The sequence below is a fragment of the Artemia sp. Qi Xiang Cuo genome, chromosome 11 (assembly GCF_049724085.1).
Source record: "Artemia sp. Qi Xiang Cuo chromosome 11, ASM4972408v1, whole genome shotgun sequence".
In the NCBI taxonomy this organism is placed as follows: domain Eukaryota; kingdom Metazoa; phylum Arthropoda; class Branchiopoda; order Anostraca; family Artemiidae; genus Artemia; species Artemia sp. Qi Xiang Cuo.
Genome location: NC_142804.1, coordinates 33,447,748 through 33,468,748, shown reverse-complemented (window position 1 = coordinate 33,468,748; position 21,001 = coordinate 33,447,748). Strand labels below are relative to the sequence as shown.

Genomic DNA, 21,001 nt, shown 5'->3' with positions numbered 1-21,001 from the left:
TTTACTCCTAAGCTAATTCTACGTTTACCTTGGTTGGTTACCTTTCCTTTATCCTCCTCCTCTTCCATAGAAAAACCACAATGTATGTGATCCACCGAAATTAAGGTGATTCAAGCTGCAGTTTTACGCGTCAGAATTGTTGAGCAGTTAGGCACTCCGTATACTAGTTTCTAGAGTTAAAAATGAGTTATTTCAATGAATACACTAGTCAAACAGTTCCTGGTAACGAACTGTAAGTAGGGAGCGACCAGTTTCAATAGTAACAGAAACTCTAAAAAACTGAATTTTTATACCAATAGATACATCAGAAGAATCAGATTTTTATGCTGATTTCAAATATATAAGTCTCATCAAGTTTAGCGCCATACCATATAAGTTTCTTACCCATCAAAAGTTACGCGCCTGAGAAAATTTGCCTTATTTTTCGAAAAAAGGGGGAAACAACCCCTAAAAGTCATAGAACTCTATTAAAATCACACCATCAGATTCAGCGTATCAGAGAACACTGCTATAGTTATTAAAAAGGGCACTAGCCCTTTGAATTCTCAATCGAATGAGCCTTTTTTGAAGTTTCTGCGACAACACCTTCTATAAAAACCTTATATCCCCCCAGGGTATAACTTAAAACCCTTGCTTTGAGGGTTGTGGGGGGAGCTTCCCCCTCAAAAACATATTTTCTATCTGGCATTTAACTACGCTGAACAAAACGGCTATCTCAAAATTTTGATTGGATTTGTTTGTGGGAATGATTTGCGCGGGGAGGGGGGGGGGGTTAGTTGCGCTCCAATCACTTTCGACTATTTAAAAGGGCACTAGTCCTTTGAATTTCCGATGGAATGAGTCTTTTTTGAAGTTTCCACGACAACGCCTTCTTTGAAAACCTTATATACCCCCAGGGCATAACTTAAAACCCTCGCCTTGGGGGTTGTGGGGGAGTGTCCTCCTCAAAAACATATTTTCTATCTGAAAATCAACTATGCTGAACAAAATGGCTATCTCAAAATTTTGATTGGATGTGTTTGGGGGAATGATGGGCGTGGGGGGCGTGTTGCCCTCCAATCATTTTTGACTCTTAAAAAGGGCACTAGAAGTCTTGATTTCCAATCAAATGAGCCCCCTTTGAAGTTTCTATGACAACCCCTTCCATATGAAGTGCCTCTGGGGGAAAAAAATAAATAATAAAACATTGGAGCTGTATGGCCTTTACTATAGACAACGCTCCAGCGTTGCCTCTGATTAGGTGTTTCTTCATCAATGTTTGGTCAAACCAAAGTTAAATTACTTGTGTTGATGAGTGTGAGGAGTATGAACTACCTTCAAAAGTTACGTAATAAATTAGAATTTTTCGTATTTTAGACAGGAATGAATAGGTGTTTGGAATTCATATTATGGTTTATTTGTTCCTGATTTCTGCAAACATCACAATGTATTTCCGCAGTTTCCCATAGTTTACATCTCTGTAGAGATGCATTATAAATCCTTCTGTCATTATAGTATTCTGCGGTACCTGTCAGTTATTCTGACCACACTCAGGTTCTTGATATGAGTGAAACCGGTTTGTTTCTCTACGTTCAGAGATAACTAGTTTAGCCTCAGTGAGACAAACTGCTATGGCGGTATATTTTAATTAAGTATTTAATATATACAATCGATTAGATTAAGTTAGGTATTTAATATAATGCGTTCTGACTGGCCTGTTTTCCACAATTCTCTTTTGTAGTTTTCATAATTTTGTTTCTAAAGTATTATATTTTCATCTAACTTTGATGCATTTCATTATGATTAACCTAACGTCACTTCTTGAGTGTGGTCGGAATAACTGACAAGTACCTTTTCTGCTTAATAATTCTGGGTAACTAAAATATTTCCTTTTTAGCTTTTGGAAATATTTTAATTATATGTTAAAAGTTATCAATATCATGGCTGGTGAAAAATCATTAAGAGCCTTGCAAGTTAATCTTCTATGGTCTCCAGGCTCCTTCATGATCAGGAAATCCCTGCACTTAGACCACCGTCTGTTTTTGCATGAGTTTTGTATTTCAGTAAAGCGCCACCTTTCCATAATCCTGCAAACTTAGGGAAATGTCAGTTTGCTTGCGCTAAATTTATAGATATATGTTGCATGGGCTAAGAAGCAGTTGTTTTTGTTCGCTTTGAGTTAATTTCGCTTTTTACTTCCGTCAGAAAACTTCTTTTTTTCTATTAGTGTCCCAAAACTCACTCACTATGAAAATGGTAAGCTTCAGGCCCCTCCCTCCTGAGAAAAGAAAAATTGCTGCTCTAAACAAACGACGTGTTGTAACAACCGTTAAAACATATTGAATAAATGTCCTGCTCCATATTTCCTTCTCTAAGGGAAAAAGAGGAGCCAGAGGCCACAGATTTGCATTAACGATGGCTGCTCCACAATATTTCCTTCTCTAAGTGAAAAAGAGGAGCCAGAGGCCACAGATTTGCATTAACGATGGCTGCTCCATATTTCCTTCTCTAAGGGAAAAAGAGGAGCCAGAGGCCACAGATTTGCATTAACGATGGCTTGGCCACAATATTTCTTTGATTTGAATCCATCTGTTTATTCATATTTCAATAGCAATCAGTTTTAAAATCATCATTCATTTAAATTCGATCGCTTGACTTCTTCCGACAATAAACCGTAATAAACAATACTGATTGTAATTCACCTTCACAGATGGAAACGATAACGGAGTTGCCAAATGCTCTAATAGGTGTATTGCCTGTAGTTTTTATCTGGAGATAAATTTGCAAGGCCATTCAACTGGGTTTTACAGGAATTTCACAAAGTTTAAGTGTTTACAAGTCTCTTGTTCGAACCATAAGATTGTCACATCTGTCTATTAAAAAAGCCAAGATTCAGAAATGATGTCTTATCCTTTTAATTTTAAGTAATTAAGCCCGAATGGGCTGGGAGAGATCGTAAAGAAGGATTTAAGGGAAATTGGAATTTCTTGAGAGGGTTTAAAGAGGGGGACCATGAATCGATTGGAATGGAGACATTGCAATTAAAATGGAGTGAGTTGGTAGTAGTAGTAGTAGTAGTACATAAAAATTTGGTGTGAAGGTGACATAATAAAAATAAATTTAATTGTGTTAACCTCGAAAATCTGCATAAGCTTAATTGTTGAATACAACATGAAATTCTGGTTTTTAGAGTATTTCGGGGGGCAGTAGCCCTGCCCTCATTTGCGGTAGTTTCTACTTGTTTTAAAATACAAGATAATTTTCACTTTAAAAAACTATACTATAACAGTAAACGGATTCATTCAAAATCATGTGTGCTTTTGCTGGACGTCATAGATACCAAAAAATATTTTTTTCCGGCTTTTCCCCAGTTTTTATATTTTGCTTTAATCGCATTGTTATAAAATTCAGTAGCAACCAGGAATTTTCTATTGCTTATGCCCTCTGAGATATCTAACTTATGCATTGGCATAATTATCGTTTTTTCTTCAGTTTCAAGTCAAAAACCAGCAATTTAAGTTGAAATATAAAATTCTGGTCTGAATTCAATTCCTTCCTGTATATCCTTTAGATATATTAAAATAACACATTCCTTATTCCGTTATAATTTCTGAAATATCTAAATTACGCAATAGCACAATTATCGTGTTATTCTTTAGTATTGAGTCAAATTTTTGCTTGCAGTTCATTGTGATTTTTGCTATTTTTTGTTCCGTACCATCGTCTTTAGCTGTTCAGAGTCATTTGTCATCTTGTGTTATTTTGGACGTGTCATAGATACTAATTAAACAAAAGAAAAACAAGTTTTTTCAACTGAAAATAAGGGGCAACACTAAAACTTAAAACGAACAGAAATTATTGCGTATATGAGGGTCTGCCCCTCCTCAATACCTCGCTTTTTACGCTAAAGTTTGGCTTTTTGTTCCAATAATTTAAGAATGACTCCTGAAACACAAGTACCGTTGAATTAGAATACTAAGTTTTTTTAAAAGTTCTAAAAAAAACTTTAGCATAAAGAGTGAAGAGAATGCAGTCCCCTCTTGTAAGTACTAATTTCTGTCCGTTTTGTGTTTTGATGTCGCTCCTTACTTTCAGTTGAAAAAACTTGTTATAAATTTAATTTCTAATTGTTTTTTAAATGAGACCGGAAAATAAAGCTCCCCCTCGGTGGAAAATTTCTTTCCCCCTCGAAAAATTCCTCCATGGAAAGGTCTTCCCACTTAACCCCTCCCCTCCTCCAGAAAAATCCCCCGAAAAATGTTTTTATACTCCCCAATAACCAATACTATATGTAAACAATGGGCAAAGTTCATATTTTGCCGCCTTTCCCCCGGGAAATCTAGGGGGTCAAGTCACCCTCAAAGACATAATTATTAGATCTTCGACTATGCTGAATAAAATGGTTATGTCACAATTTTGATCGGGTGACTTTTGGGAAAATAGGGACGGGGAAGGGAGGCTAACTACCCTATAATATTTTGGTCACTTAAAAAGGGCACAAGAACACTTGATTACTGATCAAATGAGCCCTCTCCCGATTCTCTAGGATAACTGGTTCAATACCATCACCCCTGGAAAAAAAGCTAAACTCCACATTTTTATCCTCTACAGCAAGGTTCTCTGATATGCTGAATTTGATGTTGTGATTTTCATTAAGAAAATCAAAGACGCTAACAACGGTAAACTAACGTGTTCATTTATTCCAGTGTAATTTTGCTTTGTCTTGTAACCGTAGATTTCGTTTTGCAACGTTTTCGTTCGCAATTCAGTTGTATTTTTGCTGTTTCTTGTTCCATGCCTTTTTCTTTAGCTATTCGGTGTCATTTGTCATTTTTGTAATTTTACATGAATCATAGATACTACTAACTATACAACCAGCCCTGGGAAAAAATTATGTAAGTTTTACTCTTTAAGTGTGTATATTTGTGACGTCACTCACATGGATTTATTTTCTGGCACGAATTCATTTCTTCTTTCCTGTTTACCCTTCACAGACGCCAAAATGACTTCATTGCATTTCAGGGTAGTTAAGAAATTCAGGCGTGAATTCATTTTCTCCTTTCTGTGCATCTTGTCAGACGCTGAAATAACACTTCTTCATTCTAGGGCAAAAACAGCAATTTCAATGGAATTATGTAATTCTGGGGTGAATTCCGCGGCGGTTCTGGCCTCTCTAGTGCCCACGGCAAAATCTAGATTAGCGCCCCGCCTCCCTTAAAATGAAATATTAAATTTATGCTATAGAGCCATACTACAGAAAATCAATACATATCAATTGATTAGAATAGGTTTTCGGAAGGTCCTAAGCTCAGGAATGAAATCCCAAGGTCTTTGAAAAGACCCTATTGAGTGGCAGCTCGGAATAGATAATCGGCGCATAGTTTTGTGTAATTTTGATTTTGGCCACAAGCATGACTTGTTTTTTGCATAAAACCACTACTAGAGGTAGGCTTTCTCTAAACCTGTGTTTCAACAAAAATGTTTTTTATCCGAAAGCACTAAAAGGTACAAAAAAGTTTTTTTTTTGTGCCACAAAGAAAATAGATATTTTTAAAGAGTAAAAATGAAGAATGTGGACCCGACATCATTTTTAAGTATGGCAATATTATGCATCGTTGCAAAAGACTTCGTAGATTAGTGATGGCCCATGGGTCGTATGTTTTATATCTGATCTAAACTATGTGAAACAGTTAAACAAGAACAATAGTCAACGATCAAATGTATTCTTGGGCCATATAGGAGAGAGGGAGAAGGAAGAAATAACCCGAAATTTACTGCTGATTACACCTATGAACAGGGGCGGATCCAGAATTTTTTAGGGGGGGGGCAAAATAGGTTGACCCGAAAAAACAACTTAAGGGGGAGGGGTGTAAAATAGGTTAATCCAATAAACTTGCGTTTGGAGCAAGTTTAATTAACGCAAACTTGAGTTAATTAGGCAAATTACACTATTTTAGACTATGCTATGGGGGGGGGGCGCACCCCCTCCCCCTGGATCCGCCACCACCTATGAATCTATTTTTGGAACGAAAATAATTGTCAATGTTAATAAATACCAACAAAGAGAAAAATCTAAAAACAAAACAAACAAACAAACGAGACTGTGGCCAGTGGAGAGAAAAGAAAACACAAATGCAAAACAACGCGGATATTTCGCCTGTATCCAAACAAGGCGTCTTCAGCACGAAAGAAACACAAGAACAACAGGATAAAAAAAAACAAGATAAAACTAATAAACAATAAAACCACCATAAAAAAAAAAAAAATGTACAATTGGCGCAAACTGATCCACGTAGGGAAAAGATGCTATTATAGAGTTACTTCAGTGAGGACACCAGAGTAACCGAGGAAAAATAAAAAAACTGTAAATTACTTTAATTGTTTTGTTGCGAAATAATCCCTTTGTTACCTATTACTGAAGCAAATCATTTTGGTCTAGCAGGTAAAATAGTCCCCTGGTGATTATTTAAAATCTTAACTCCATTATTGACTGTTGATTCACTCTTTAGAAGGTTATCATAAATTTGGTCAATATTGGGAATTTTGGATTAAAAATGGTCCTTACCAGTGTCCTATGTGTGGAGAGGAGGAAGATCTTATCCATTTTATGGGTACATGCCAGGAGTTAAGAAATTTGAGGAGGGAAGTGTTTTCAACTGATTTTGGAGGGGTGGATTGGTTTGAAAAATTTTTAAAAAGTATATATTTTGATGATTTTAGAAGGTTGGGTAAATTTGTAAGAGTGGGTATGGCACATAGAGAAACTTTTTTGATGAATTATGAGTAATTTATTGTGTGTTTTTTTTTGTATTTATTTTTGTTTTGTTATTTTGCTATGGCCCGAAAAGGCTTTTGTTGCAATAAATATCTATCTATTGACTGTTGATTCACTCTTTAGAAGGTTATCATAAATTGGGTCAATATTTAAATTACCTGTGTCCCTATTTATTGACAGGTTAGCAAACATATGTATTTTAATTTCTATGGCTTCCCTCGCCCATTGAGTGTAACCCTTATCATTTGAAATAGCTAAGGCTTCATCAAATTTTACAAAATGATCTAGTTCAAGCCAAATGTGCTTTGCTATACCTGGAACAAAAGTTGCTGGAGGCTCACTTACTTGTAGGGTTTTTTCTTTGGAGTCTCGGCGTTCAATAAACCTTTCAACAAATTGTTGGTGAGTCCTACCAATATAGAACTTCCCACAAGAACACGGAATTTTATACACCCCATTTACTAAATTTCCCCGAGTTATATCCTTACCAAAATTAAAAAAATCACCCATTGGCCTCAACAATTGGAAACATGTATCAAAACCAAATTTACGTAAAACCCGTGAAAGTTTCTAACCCAAACCATGTGAATACGGTAACGAAATGAAGCATTTTGATACAGCTAAATCTAATGACTGATAAACCCCAATAACCCTACTATCATGTTTAACCCGTCTATTTTCAATTATTTTGTCAATGAACTTAATTGGATAACTATTACGAAACAAAATATCCCTCAAGTATAACAATTCCGAATCCAGAAATTCCTGGGAACAAATTCTAAAGGCTCTATCCACTAGTGAAATTACAACCCCCCTTTTCACCGACATAGGGTGGCAAGAATGAAAATTTAAATACCTATCATTGTGCGTTGGTTTTCTGTAAATCGACAAAAGTAAATGGAGATCCCTATTAATTAATAAAATATCCAGAAAAGGTAATTTATTATTGTTCTCAAACTCAACTGTAAATTTAATATTATTATCAAAACTATTTAAATGTTTACAAAATATGTCTAAGGAGTCCAATTCATGTTTCCAAAAGCACACCACATCATCCATGAACCTACCCCAGAAGCAAGGGGATATTCTAAAACTGTTTATAGCGGAGGTTTCAATGGCATCTATTAATAGATTTGCCAATATAGGAGAAAGAGAAGCCCCCATACGTAACCCAAAAATTTGTCTATAAAACTCCCCTCGAAAACCAAAATAAAAAGAAAATTCATTTACCAGAATAATTAGTCTCATAATGACTTCAATATCCAAACTGGCTAAAGTCACATCCTATATTAAATCAAAGTGTTTTTCTAATTTACTTTTTAAAAATATCCTCGCACCTTTTTAAATCACAATTTGAATACATCGACACAACATCAAAACTGCAAAGAATTGAACTATTATCCAGCGTGAAATTTCGCAATTTATTAGTAAGATCAGTCGAATTTTTTAAATATGATTTTTGTGTTCCCAAAAGTGGACGCAATGCTACCGACATTTTGTCGGTTGGAGGATAGTTCAATTTTTTGCAGTTTCGATGTTGTGTCCATGTATTCAACTTGTGATTTAAAAAGGTGCGAGGACGTTTTAAAAAGTAAATTAGAAAAACACTTTGATTTAATACAAGATGTGACTTTAGCCAGTTTGGATATTGAAGTCATTATGAGACTAATTATTCTAGTAAATGAATTTTTTTTATTTTGATTTTCGAGGGGAGTTTTATAGACAAATTTTTGGGTTACCTATGGGGGTTCTCTTTCTCCTTTATTGGCAAATCTATTCATAGATGCCATTGAAACCTCCGCTATACACAGTTTTAGAATCTCCCCTTGCTTCTGGGGTAGGTTCATGGATGATGTGGTGTGTGTTTGGAAACATGGATTGGACTCCTTAGACCTAGTTTGCAAGCATTTAAATAGTTTTGATAATAATATTAAATTTACAGTTGAGTTTGAGGATAATAATAAGTTACCTTTTCTGGATATTTTATTAATTAAAATGGATCTCCATTTACTTTTCTCGATTTACAGAAAAACCAACACACAATGATAGGTATTTAAATTTTCATTCTTGTCACCCTATGTCGGTGAAAAGGGGGGTTGTAATTTCACTAGTAGATAGAGCCTATAGAATTTTTTCCCAAGAATTTCTGGATTTGAAATTGCTATACTTGAGGGATATTTTGTTTTGTAATATTTATCCAAATAAGTTCATTGATAAATTAATTAAAAATAGACGGGTTAAACATGATAGTAGGGTTATTGGGGTTTCTCAGTCTTTAGATTTAGTTGTATTAAAAGTTTCATTTCATTACCATATATACCTGGTTTGGGTGAGAAAAGTTCACGGGTTTTACGTAAATTTGGTATTGATACATGTTTCAAATTGTTGAGGCTATTGGGTAGTTTTTTTTAGTTCTGGTAAGGATGTAACCAGGGGAAATTTAGTAAGTGGGGTGTATAAAATTCCGTGTTCTTGTGGGAAGTTCTATATCGGTAGGACTCACCAACAATTTGTTGAAAGGTTTATTGAACACCGAAACTCAATAGAAAAAACCCTACAATTAAGCAAGCCTCCAGAAACTTTTGTTTCAGCTTTAGCAGAGCACATTTGGCTTCAACCAGATCATTTTGTAAAATTTGATGAAGCCTTAGCTATTTCAAATCATAAGGGTTACACTCAATGGGTGAGGGAACCCATAGAAATTAAAAAACTTATATGTGCCAACCTTTCAATAAATAGGGACATAGATAATTTAAATATTGACCGAATTTATGATAACCTTCTAAAGAGTGAATGAACAGTCAACAAGGGAGTTAATATTTTAAATAATCACCAGGGGACTAGTTTACCTGCTAGACCAAAACGATTTGCTTCAGTAATAGCTAACAAAAGGATTATTTCGCAACAGAATAATTAAAGTAATTTACAGTTTTTTTTATTTTTCCACAGTTACTCTGGTGTCCACACTTAATTAACTCTATAATAGCATCTTTTCCCTATGTGGATCATTTTGCGCCAATTGTACATTTTTTTTTTTTTTTTTTTTTTTTTTTTTTTTTTTTTTGTGGTGTTTTTATTGGTTTTTAGTTTTATCTTGTTTTTTATCCTGTTCTTCTTGTGTTTCTTTCGTGCTGAAGACGCCGTGTTTGGATACAGGCGGAATATCCGCGTTGTTTTGCATTTGTGTTTTCTTTTCTCTCCACTGGCCACGGTCTCGTTTGTGTGTTTTTTTTTTTGTTTTTTCTCTTTTTTGGTTTTTGTTATGGCTGGCCAGTTCGGCTTAAGATCTTTCAAATGTTAATAAATCCCCTGTAAAAATTATATCTATATGCATAAATTTTCTGTTTGAATTTCCATGCCTGCTATGACAAGTCCTGGTTGAATTTCTACCAAAAGGTAGACTTTCTTCTGGTTTGAATTTAATTTTTTTTAAAACTTAAATTAAGGCTGTTAATTCTTACTTAAGTTAGGACTGCTCTATATCAAACTAGTTTTTATATGGTAAAACCACTCAATTACTTTCAGTATTTTGAAGGAAAAGTGAAAAAGAAAAAAAAGAAAGATAAAGTGTCTAAAAGTATCTTAATTTATGTTTTTTCAATGTAAAAAACATGTTTGAACATCTAAGGAATGCAATAATGAAATTGCACCTGATTTTGCCTTAAAAAGATTTTTTGCAGGTGAAATGCGGACTCAGGTCCGCATTTAATTTAAATTAAATACAATTTAATTTAAAATTAACCAAAACACTTTTCTCATAGGAGTAAAGAGTGAAATTTAAGCTCAAAATGAATATTTTGCCTTTGCAAAATATATCTATAAAACTAGCTCAAATATACAGACTAATAATATTTTCTCATGTTTATAGAATTGTGAAAAACTAGCGCTTTACTGAAAAATCATTTTAAAATTAAATGTCGGCTAAGGATTTTCTCTCACTTGACAATTTTGTAAAAAATCGTGGTCTTTAAATTCCGGTTACTACGGGTCGTAGTTCACTATTTACTAAATAGCAGCTACTGCTGCAATCATGAAAATAGTTTTCAGGGGATGTTGCGCAAAGAATTATTTTGGAAATCTGTATTTTAATTTAGAATTCTTTATTTGTTTATTAAATCAAAACAAAGTAAGCCGAAAAGCTTGTCGTCCAATCTTACCAAACTTTATTGTTGTTTTGTGGTGTTTTTAAAGGCCGTTTATATTGAAATACCACCTGTGGGATCATAGTCTGGGATTTGTTTTTGATATCGATACAGTAAGTTCCTGGTGCCAAAAATAGATATAATACGGGAATAGAAATTTAAAATTTTCGTCACATGGCCCTTTTGGATTGAATATGCACTGTGGTATGTTTTTCTTGTCATTATGTGACCAAAAGAAAGAAAAAGCTGTGGGCACTTTTAAGAAATTCTTTCAACAAATCGATACTTCAAGAGATTAAATAAAAAAAAAACAAGTTTTCTAACTGAAAGTAAGGAGTCATATTAAAACTTAAAACGAACAGAAATAATTTCGTATATGAAAGGGGCTGTGTCACATGGCCCTTTTGGATTGAATATGCACTGTGGTATGTTTTTCTTGTCATTATGTGACCAAAAGAAAGAAAAAGCCGTGGGCACTTTTAAGAAATTCTTTCAACAAATCGATACTTCAAGAGATTAAATAAAAAAAACAAGTTTTTTAACTGAAAGTAAGGAGTGACATTAAAACTTAAAACGAACAGAAATAATTTCGTATACGAAAGGGGCTGTCATTTCCTCAACGCCTTGCTCTTTACGCTAAAGTTTGACTTTTTTTCAAAACTCTATTTTTTAAATCAATAAAAAACTTTAGCGTAAAGAGCAAGACGTTGAGAAAGGGACAGCCCCTGTCATATACGGAACAATTTCTGTTCGTTTTAAGTTTCAATGTCGCTCCTTACTTTCAGTTAAAAAAAACTTGTATTTTTAACTCTCCGTGTATGAATAATTAAAATGAAATTTGCATACTAATTTTACTTTTTTTTGGTTAAATGGCTTTCTCGAAATTTGATCGGACGTAACTTACGAGATAACTTACATGACGAACTTTTATATTCGTATATTTTTATTTCTTAAATGAGGGGTTCTCCTCCTAGTCAATACCTCGCTCTTTACGCTAAATTTCGAATTTTGTTCCAATTCTTTAAGAATGACCGCTGAATCACAAACGCCGTTTAATTAGATAAGATAGCTTTTTTGAAAGTACTATACAAATTTTAGCGTAAAAGAGCGAGGTATTGACTAGGGGGAGAACCCCTCATATACGTAATAATTTCTGTTCGTTTTAAGTTTTAATGTTACTCCTTGCTTCCAGTTGAAAAAACTTGTTTTTTATTTAATTTCTCATTGTTTTTTTTAAATAATGCTGGGAAATCCGGTGCTCCCTCATAGAAATGTCCCTTCCCCTATGACAGTATCCTCCATGGAAAGATCCTCCCATATAGCCCCCTCCTCTGATCCCCTCTCCACCACAAAAAATCTCTCCTGAAAACGTCTGCTTGCTTTTAAATAACAAATACTGTATGTAAACAATGGGCAAAGTTCATAACTTGCAGCCCTTCCCCCGGGGACTGTGGGGGATTAAGTCGTCCTCAAAGACATATTTATTAGGTTTTTGACTATGCTGAACAAAATGGCTGTCTCAAAATTTTGATCGGGTGACATTGGGAAGAAACTGAACGTGGGAGGGTGCCTAGTTGCCTTTCAATTTTTTTGGCCACTTAAAAAGGCCACTAGAACTTTTAATTTCCGTTCGAAAGAGCCCTCTTGAAATATTTTTTGACCACTGGATCGATACGATCACCCCTGGGAAAAAAACAACAAAACAAACAAATAAACACGCATCCGTGATCTTTTTGGCAATAAATGCAAAATTCCACATTTCTGCAGATAGGAGCTTAAAACCCATACACTAGGGTTCTCTTATACTCTAAATATGATGGTTTGATTTTCATTAAGATTCTATCACTGTTAGGGGGAGTGTCCCCCTCTTTTCAAAATAAGGCATTTTTTTAAGGCTCGTAACTTTTGATGGGCAAGATGAAACTTAAATATTTGAAATCAGCATAAAAATGCGATTCTTTTGATGTATCTACTGGTATCAGAATTCCGTTTTTTAGAGTTTTGGTTACTATTGAGCCGGGTCGCTCCTTATTAACAACTCGTTACCACGAACTTTTTGATAGAAACATATTGGTAAAAAAACGAACATAAGCTTCAGAACACTGATTATAGCCCTGAAAACGACATGAGAGGATGTTCATTAAACTAATAGTCTGCTTGACTAATTTGCTCAAAAAATTATTTTCTAATTTTTTTTTCTAATGAAAAAAAGTCTGCTCGTCTACCTGGAAAATTTAAGAGTGACCTCTTCCAAAATAGGTTAGACTAGCGGTGTTTACTCGATCCGTAAGCAAAGAATTATTTAAACTTTTTTTTTACATTATGATAATTTATCATCAGAAACTTATACAGGGTGATAGTTGGGTATCATGGTTGCAGCAGTAGCTGCAACCTAGTTAAGAGCGAACCACAGCCAATAGTAACCAAAAGTTAAAAACCGAGTTTAGTAAAAAACCTAACTAGTGAAAAAAATTGCCATCTGACACTTATTCGGGAATGGTAACAATTATTTCGGTTCGTCCTAAAAGTAAAATTTTACTGCGAAATGAAATTGATTGTGATTTTGAAAAAAGGCTAAAACCCCTCGAAAAAGGCAGCAGATCGAAATGAAAAATGTACCATTGGAATCAGCATGGTCAAAAATCTTTTACAGGGAAATTCCACCCCCCTCCCTCCTTGAACAACAAGGAAAATCACTTTTTTGCATGGGTAGCACTGATCTGTCTCTGTTTTTTTTCTTTTTTTTTTTAGCAGGGCTAGGGAGTGACCGAGGCATCATATAGAGATTGTAATAGCTCATTCGAGTGGAAATTAGATTTTCTAGTGCCCTTTTTAAGTGACCAAAAAGATTGGAGGGCAACTAGACCCCCTCCCCTAAAGGCCCCCTCGCCCCAAAGGCATCCAATCAAAATTTCGAGATAGTCATTTTGTTCAATATAGTACAAAGGTCCAATATCTATGGTTTTAGTTATGATATGACCCTCCATAGTCCCTGGGGAAAGAGCTGTACGTTGTATTGGTATCGGACGCATCGAAATCACGAGCAACGGTATGGGCGTATTGTTATCGTGGGTTGGTATCGCCTGTATCTAATTTTTAGTAGCTCATATAAAAAATATTGCTCATATATACGTCTTTCCTTCCTATAAATTCCACCATCAGCAAGTTCCAAATGGCACTAAAAAACAAAATTTTGGATGCCTTGTCTCAAGTGAAAAAGCTGGGGCTACTGGGCTACCAGAACTTTTTAAAGTGACGTATAATGCCTCATTTGAAAGCTATTGATCATATCTAAGTAATTTTTATCAATTCTACTATCCGTGGAACACTAAGTGTGATATAACACTAAAAACAGGGGCGTAATTTCGTCAAAATCCGGGGGGGGGGAAGGTGAACCAATCTTTTTCAGATCAAGTGAAAATGTCAGTTAGAAATGAAAAATAAGACTTATAGTACCATAAATGCAAAGACTTACGAAAGAAAACTGACCCGTTTCTCTGAATTATGCAGGCTTGTCTTAGTTTTGCAATATTTTTGAAGAAACCAAATTTCAGCTAGGGGAAAAACTGGGGTCGGGGAGAACTGGGTTCTGAGGGGGCAGTTGAACCCCTGCCCCATAGCAAATTATGCCCCTGAATAAAAACAACACTTTTGGTGTCACTTCTTAAGTGGAAAAGCTTGGAAGTATAAAACGATATCATCATTGCAATAATTATGATCCGAAACCCTTAACTGGATGTTTTCAAGAACACCTCCCGTATATTCCTCCTCCAAGCCCCCTTAATAAGCTCCGCAATTAAGGTACAAACACCAATATATCAAATCATATTATTAGTTGCGTGGTTCTGTCAGTACAGCGTTGGACTTCAAATTAGAGTGTCTTGGGTACGTTTCCTAATTTTTTTTTTTTTTTGTTTTTTTTTTAAATCACGATTTTTCCCCCATCTATTTGAAGTATTTGTACCCTTTTAGTGTTATATTTACTGACAACCAATTTTATTACAAATATTTTCTTTTGTACTAAATATTGAAAATAAACATTAAAATTATAGTAAAATTTTGAACTGATGAGCTTTCAGGAATTAATATCATTATACATCAAATATTCAGTTTAATTTATTAGCTTCAAGACGAATATAGTTTCACCACAAATAAATGTTTGGATACTGCCTCCTTCCTTAACTGTAAATAAAAACCAAATGCCTACTGCGTCATTGGCGCTTAACTGAAACGAATTATATTACAAATATTTTCTTTTCCAGTTCTTACAGCATTGAAATAAAAATAATATTACAGTGAAATAAATTCTTCAACTGATGTATCTTTCAACAATTAATATCATTATACATTAAATATTTAATTTGATGTTGTTTATACTTTCCAAGACTGTTCAAGACGCATATAGTTTTCAGTAAAGCGCCAATGACGCAGTAGGTTTTTACACTTTTACTGTGGGAAAAGGAGGTGATACCCAAACTCTTGTTTGTAGTGATTTTTCTTCGTTTCAAGCTTGATTTGCACATTCAATTTAAGTTTCACTCGTTTTAAGATTTATCTATTAGATGATAGGAATGGGTACTTTGCGCCTGTTTGCCTTGCTTACTGATTGCGTTTCTTCGTATGTCATATTTCATTAGCGTCCTAGGGTGAAAATATTTTTTTTTCGTGTCCATATGGGATTCCAATCCCAGTCCGATCATAGCCTGACCAAATATCTATTTATTCATTTATACCATTACTGTTGTATGTTTTTTGCTATGATTGTTTATTTAATTTCCGTTCGTTCTGGGTTTCATTTATTCTTTAATAGTAATTTCTGGTCGTTTTGAGTTTTAATTTTAACAGGTATTTGTATCTGCTGAGTTAAGTTTAAAATGGCCTTTACTTTCTTTGAAAAACTTATTTCTCGGAAAGTTTTTTTTTAATTAGTTGTTGTTCGTTTTTTATTGAAAAAGTTTCAAGTTTTTAAAATTCCTTATTTCAAAATCAAACTTAAAAAAAAAAAATCAAATGTTCATCAAAGTATCAAAACTGGCATCAAAGTAACAATATCAAAGTGAAAAATTAAGTTTCTGTCAACCTCGGAGTTTTTATTATGGGATGTTTGAAATATTTTTAACAAAATGGTTATCTCAAAATTTTTATCGGATGGGTTTCGGGAAAAAGGGCGTGGGGGGGGATAATTAACCTTCGGTCTATTTTGACTCTTTAAAAGTCAACTAGAACTTTCTATTTTCAATTAAATGAGCCCTCTCTGAAGTTTAAACGAGCATCCCTACTATAAGAACCATATATACCACAAGAGTATAACTTAAAACGCCTGTCCTTTGGCCCTGGGGGGTTGTGTCGACCCCGGAGATTTAATATGTGATGTTTGACCTATTTTAAACAAAACAGTCACGTCATGTTTTTATCGGGTGGGTTTATCCATCCGATAAACCCAAAGGCGTGGAGGGCGGGAGGGTCTAGTTACCCTCCGATCTTTTTTACTCTGAGAAAATGAACTACAACTTTTAATTTCAATTCAAATGAACCCTCTCTGAAGTTTATACGAGCATACCTTTCAGAAGAACCACATACGGCCCCAGGACATAGCTTACAATGCCTGCCCGCCGGGCCCAGGGGGGTTTTGTCGACACCGGAGTTTTTGTTATCTGACCTTTGAACTATTTTAAAAATGCTCTTTCATTGGATTCTTCTTGTTGGATGGGTTTGAGGAAAATTGGGCGTGGATAGGGAGGCTAACTGCCCTCCGATCTCTTTTGACTCTTAAAAAGTCAACGGGAACTTTCAATTTCCTGTCATGTGAGCCTTCTCCGAAGTTTAAACGAGCATAACTTCCATAAGAACCATATTCCACATCACAGCCCTTCCACATCTGCTTTACATTGCTCCTTTCTGGAAATTCTTTACAGTGACAGATAAAAAGCACCTACGATCAATCTTCTTCAAGTTTGCTAAATATCTTTTATATTTGCCTCCTTGGACAAGAAACCGTAGAATTATTCATTTGTATAAGCTAACTGACCCTAATATTAAAATTAATAAATCTCTATCCCGTTTTCAAAGTAAGTTTAATCATCCAGGGTCACCAATTTGTTCACAAAAGTTTTTTTGTATTAATGTAATGCTTGTAATTATTTTTTTCTCTCTCTCTTTTTTTTTTTGTCATTTTAATGGTTATTCCGTATATGTACCTTTTTTTTTGACGGTTATTAAATGAATAATATTAATAATAATAATATTAGTATTAACAAATCTCTCTCCCGTTTTAAAAGAAACTTTTATCATCCTTTCGTTAGCATCATTGTTCGTATTAATGTAATGAAGAGTTTTTTTTTGTCATGTATTTGAATTTTCAATGTGTGTTTGTGTCCTTCTTTTTTTTTCTTTTCTTTAGTGATTACTCCGTCTACTTTACCTTTTGTACCTTTTTGTGACGGGCAATAAATGAATAATAATAATATATGCACCCAGAGCAATACTTATAGCGCCTGCCCCGGGCCATGGGGGGGTTGTGTTAACACAGGAGTTTTTGTTATCTGACCTTTGAACTATCATAGGCAGCGCGCTAGCGCTGCCTAAGTAAAGAACGATGTGGACACTATGTGTTTATTTTCTTTCTTCAGCCGGGTACTTCGTATCGAAGGAGTTGTCGTAGAAACTTCGAAAAGGAATCATTCGATTGGAAATTGGAGTGGCTAGTGCCCTTTTTAATAGTCGAAAGTGATTGGAGGGCAACTAGCCGCCCCCAAGCCCCTCCTTCCCCCCCAAACATCCAATCAAAATTTTGAGATAGCCATTTTGTTCAGCGTAGTTGATTTCCAGATAGATTCGAATGGAAATTGAGAGTTCTAGTGCCCTTTTTAATAGTCGAAAGTGATTGGAGGGCAACTAGCCCCCCCCACGCCTATCATTCCCCCAAACACATCTGATCAAAATTTTGAGATAGCCATTTTGTTCAGCGTAGTTGATTTCCAGATAGAAAATATATTTTGAGGAGGACACTCCCCCACAACCCTCAGGGCAAGGGTTTTAAGTTGTGCCCCGGGGGCATATAAGGTTTTTATAGAAGAAATGTCGTAGAAACTTCAAAACAGGCTCATTCGATTGGAAATTCGAAGGTTTAGTACCCTTTTTAATAGTAGAAAGTGACTGGAGGGCAACTAGCCCCCCCACGCCCATCATTCCCCCGAACACATCCAATCAAAATTTCGAGATAGCCATTCTGTTCAGCGTAGTTGATTTCCAGATAGAAAATATGTTTTTGAGGAGGACACTCCCTCACAGCCCTCAGGGTAAGGATTTTAAGTTATGCCCTGGGGGCACATAAGGTTTTTAAAGAAGGCGTTGTCGTAGAAACTTCAAAAAAAGCTCATTGGATTGGAAATTCAAAGGGCTAGTGCCCTTTTAATAGCCGAAAGTGATCGGAGGGCAACTAGCCCCCCCCCCCCGCCCATCATTCCCCCCAACACATCCAACAAACATTTTTAGATAGCCATTTTGTTCAGCGTAGTTGATTTCCATATAGAAAATATGTTTTTGAGGAGGACACTCCCCCACAACCGTCAGGGCAAGTGTTTTTACCTTACATGCCCTGGGGGCATGTAAGGTTTTTTTTTTAGAAGGCGTTGTCGTAGAAACTTCAAGACAGGCTCATTCGATTGGAAATTCGAAGTGCTAGTACCCTTTTTAATAGTCAAAAGTGATTGGAGGGCAACTAGCCCCCCCACGCCCATCATTCCCCCAAACACATCCAATAAAAGTTTCTAGATAGCCATTTTGGTCAGCGTAGTTGATTTCCAGAGAGAAAATATATTTTTGAGGAGGTCACTCCCCCACAACCCTCAGGGCAAGGATTGTAAGTTATGCCCTGGGGGCATATAAGGTTTTGATTGAAATCTTTGTCGTAGAAACTTGAAAAAGGGCTCATTCGATTTGGAATTCAAAGGGATAGTACCCTTTTTAATAGTCGAAAGTGATTTGAGGACAACTAACCCCCCTCTCACGCCCACCTTTTCCCCAAACACATCCAGTCAAAATTTATATATGACCGTTTGATTCAACGTAGTTGAAACTTTTGGAAGTCTGGTCTTAGAGGAAGTCAACCCCTTCCCCCCCCATAGTCCCCAGGGCGGGGGCAATAAGTTATGCCCTGGGGCATATAAAGTTTTTATTGAAAGCATTGTCGTAGAAACTTTAAAAGGGCTCATTCGATTGGAAATTGAAAGGGCCAGTGCTTTTTTTAATATTTGAAAGTGATTGGATAGCTACTAACGCCCCTCTCACGCCCACCATTTTCCAAAACACATACAATCAAAATTTTGAGATATCCATTTTGTTCAACGTAGTTGAACGTTCTGGAAATTAGGTCTTTTAGGATGATAACCCCCTCAGAGCCCTCCGTGCAAGGGTTGTAAGTTATTCGCTTGGGGCATATAAGAACGATGTTGGCACAATGTATTATTTATTAATTTTTTCCTTTAGAGCAGGGCACTTCCTATCGAAAATGTTGTTGTAGAAACTTTGAAAAGCGCTCATTCAATTGGAAATTGGAATGGCTTGTGTCCTTTTTAATAGTCGAAAGTGATTGGAAGGGGACTAACACCCCTCTCACGCCCACCATTTCCCCAAACACATCCAATCAAATTTTTGAGATAGCCATGTTGTTTAACGTAGTTGAAAGTTCTGGAAATTTGGTCTTAGAGGATGATAACCACCCTAACAGACCTTAGGGTAAGGGTTGTAATTTATGCCCTGGGGGCATATAAGGTGTTTATAGAAAGCGTTGTCGTTTCCAAAACAGGCTCATTCGATTGGAAATCGAAAGGCCTAGTGCCCTTTTTAATAGTCGAAAGTGATTGTTTTATAGTAAAGATCGAAGTGGGTATAATGTATTATTTTTTTGTTGTTGTTGTTATTTAGACCAGGGCACTTCGTATGGAAGGAGTTGTCGTGGGAACTTCGAAAAGGGCTCATTCTATTGAAAATAGAAAGGGCTGATGCCCTTTTTAATAGTCGAAAGTGATTTGAGGGCAACTAATCCCCCTTCCACTCCCACGCCAACCGTCCCATTTCTGTTCTTAAAATTTTACCAAATCAAAATAGCGTAAGTGTATCCAAGCTATCAAAGAAAGTAAACAGATTTTTTTTTGCGATTGGTATCAAGTTTTCCTTTTTAGATCAACTAGAGGAGGTATCAAACTAAATTAAACATTACTATTTGTATCCAGATTTTCAAAAGGGTGTATGCTGTTAAAAATTGCTGAAAAATTTTCTCCAGCATACAAATAGCAGGCCAAACTATAAAGTCTAAAAAACGAAAAGATTTAAAGTATTATTTTCTTTTTCCCTGAGAAGACTATACCAATATAAAACGAACCGAAATTAACTTAAAAAACTTTTTTCGCAAACTATGTTTTTCAAAGAAAAGTAAAGAACTTTAATTATTACAAAAATTAACCGAATCAAACTCAAAATGAGCAGAAATCAACATAAGTTGGGCGCAAAACCCCTATGCCTTCCCAAGGCCAGAACAAAATTTGCACTCGACTGAAAAAATACAAATGAATGTGTATTGTCAGTTTAATATAAATATACTGATATTTAGTACTCAAAATGTTAATATTATTTTTCAGTTTATATTTATATTTTTTCAGTAAAGTGCAAATTTTGTTCTGGCCTTGGGAAGGCATAGGGGTTTTGCGCCCAACTTATGTTAATTTCTACTCGTTTTGAGTTTGACTCGGTTATTTATTGTAATTTCTGTTAGTTTTGGGTTTCATTTATTTATCGATGCTGATTTGTGGTAGTTTCACGCTTGGTAGATTATTTGATTTTATTTTTGCTCATTTTTTGTTTAATGGAGTTCTTTACTTTTCTTTGAAAAACTCACTTTGTGGAAAAAGTTTTTTAAATTAATTTTCAACGAAATGGCCATGCGTAAAGGAGTTTTTGTAATATGATCTTTGAAATATTTTTAACAAAATGGCTACCTCAAATTTTTTATCAGAATTATTGGGGAAAAAGGGATTGTGGGGGGGACTAGTTGCCCTCCGATAACTTTTGACTCTTTCTATAAAAACCTTATTTGTTCCCGGGGCAT

General features: G+C 35.3%; 1 protein-coding gene across 5 annotated transcripts in view; it reads left to right on the top strand.

Annotated features, from left to right (window-relative positions):
* Positions 1–21,001, top strand: part of ome (dipeptidyl peptidase 4 omega) — a 123,624-nt gene that overhangs the window by 15,289 nt on the left and 87,334 nt on the right. The window contains exon 1 of one of the 5 annotated variants that reach the window (XM_089096720.1): positions 11,011–11,100. The exons of 3 other annotated variants lie outside the window; for them this stretch is intronic. The gene's annotated coding sequence lies outside the window, so the exon portion shown is untranslated. Of the gene's footprint in view, positions 1–11,010; positions 11,101–11,303; positions 11,322–21,001 lie in introns of those variants that run through there. One more of the 5 variants, XM_089096724.1, reaches the window with a different exon arrangement.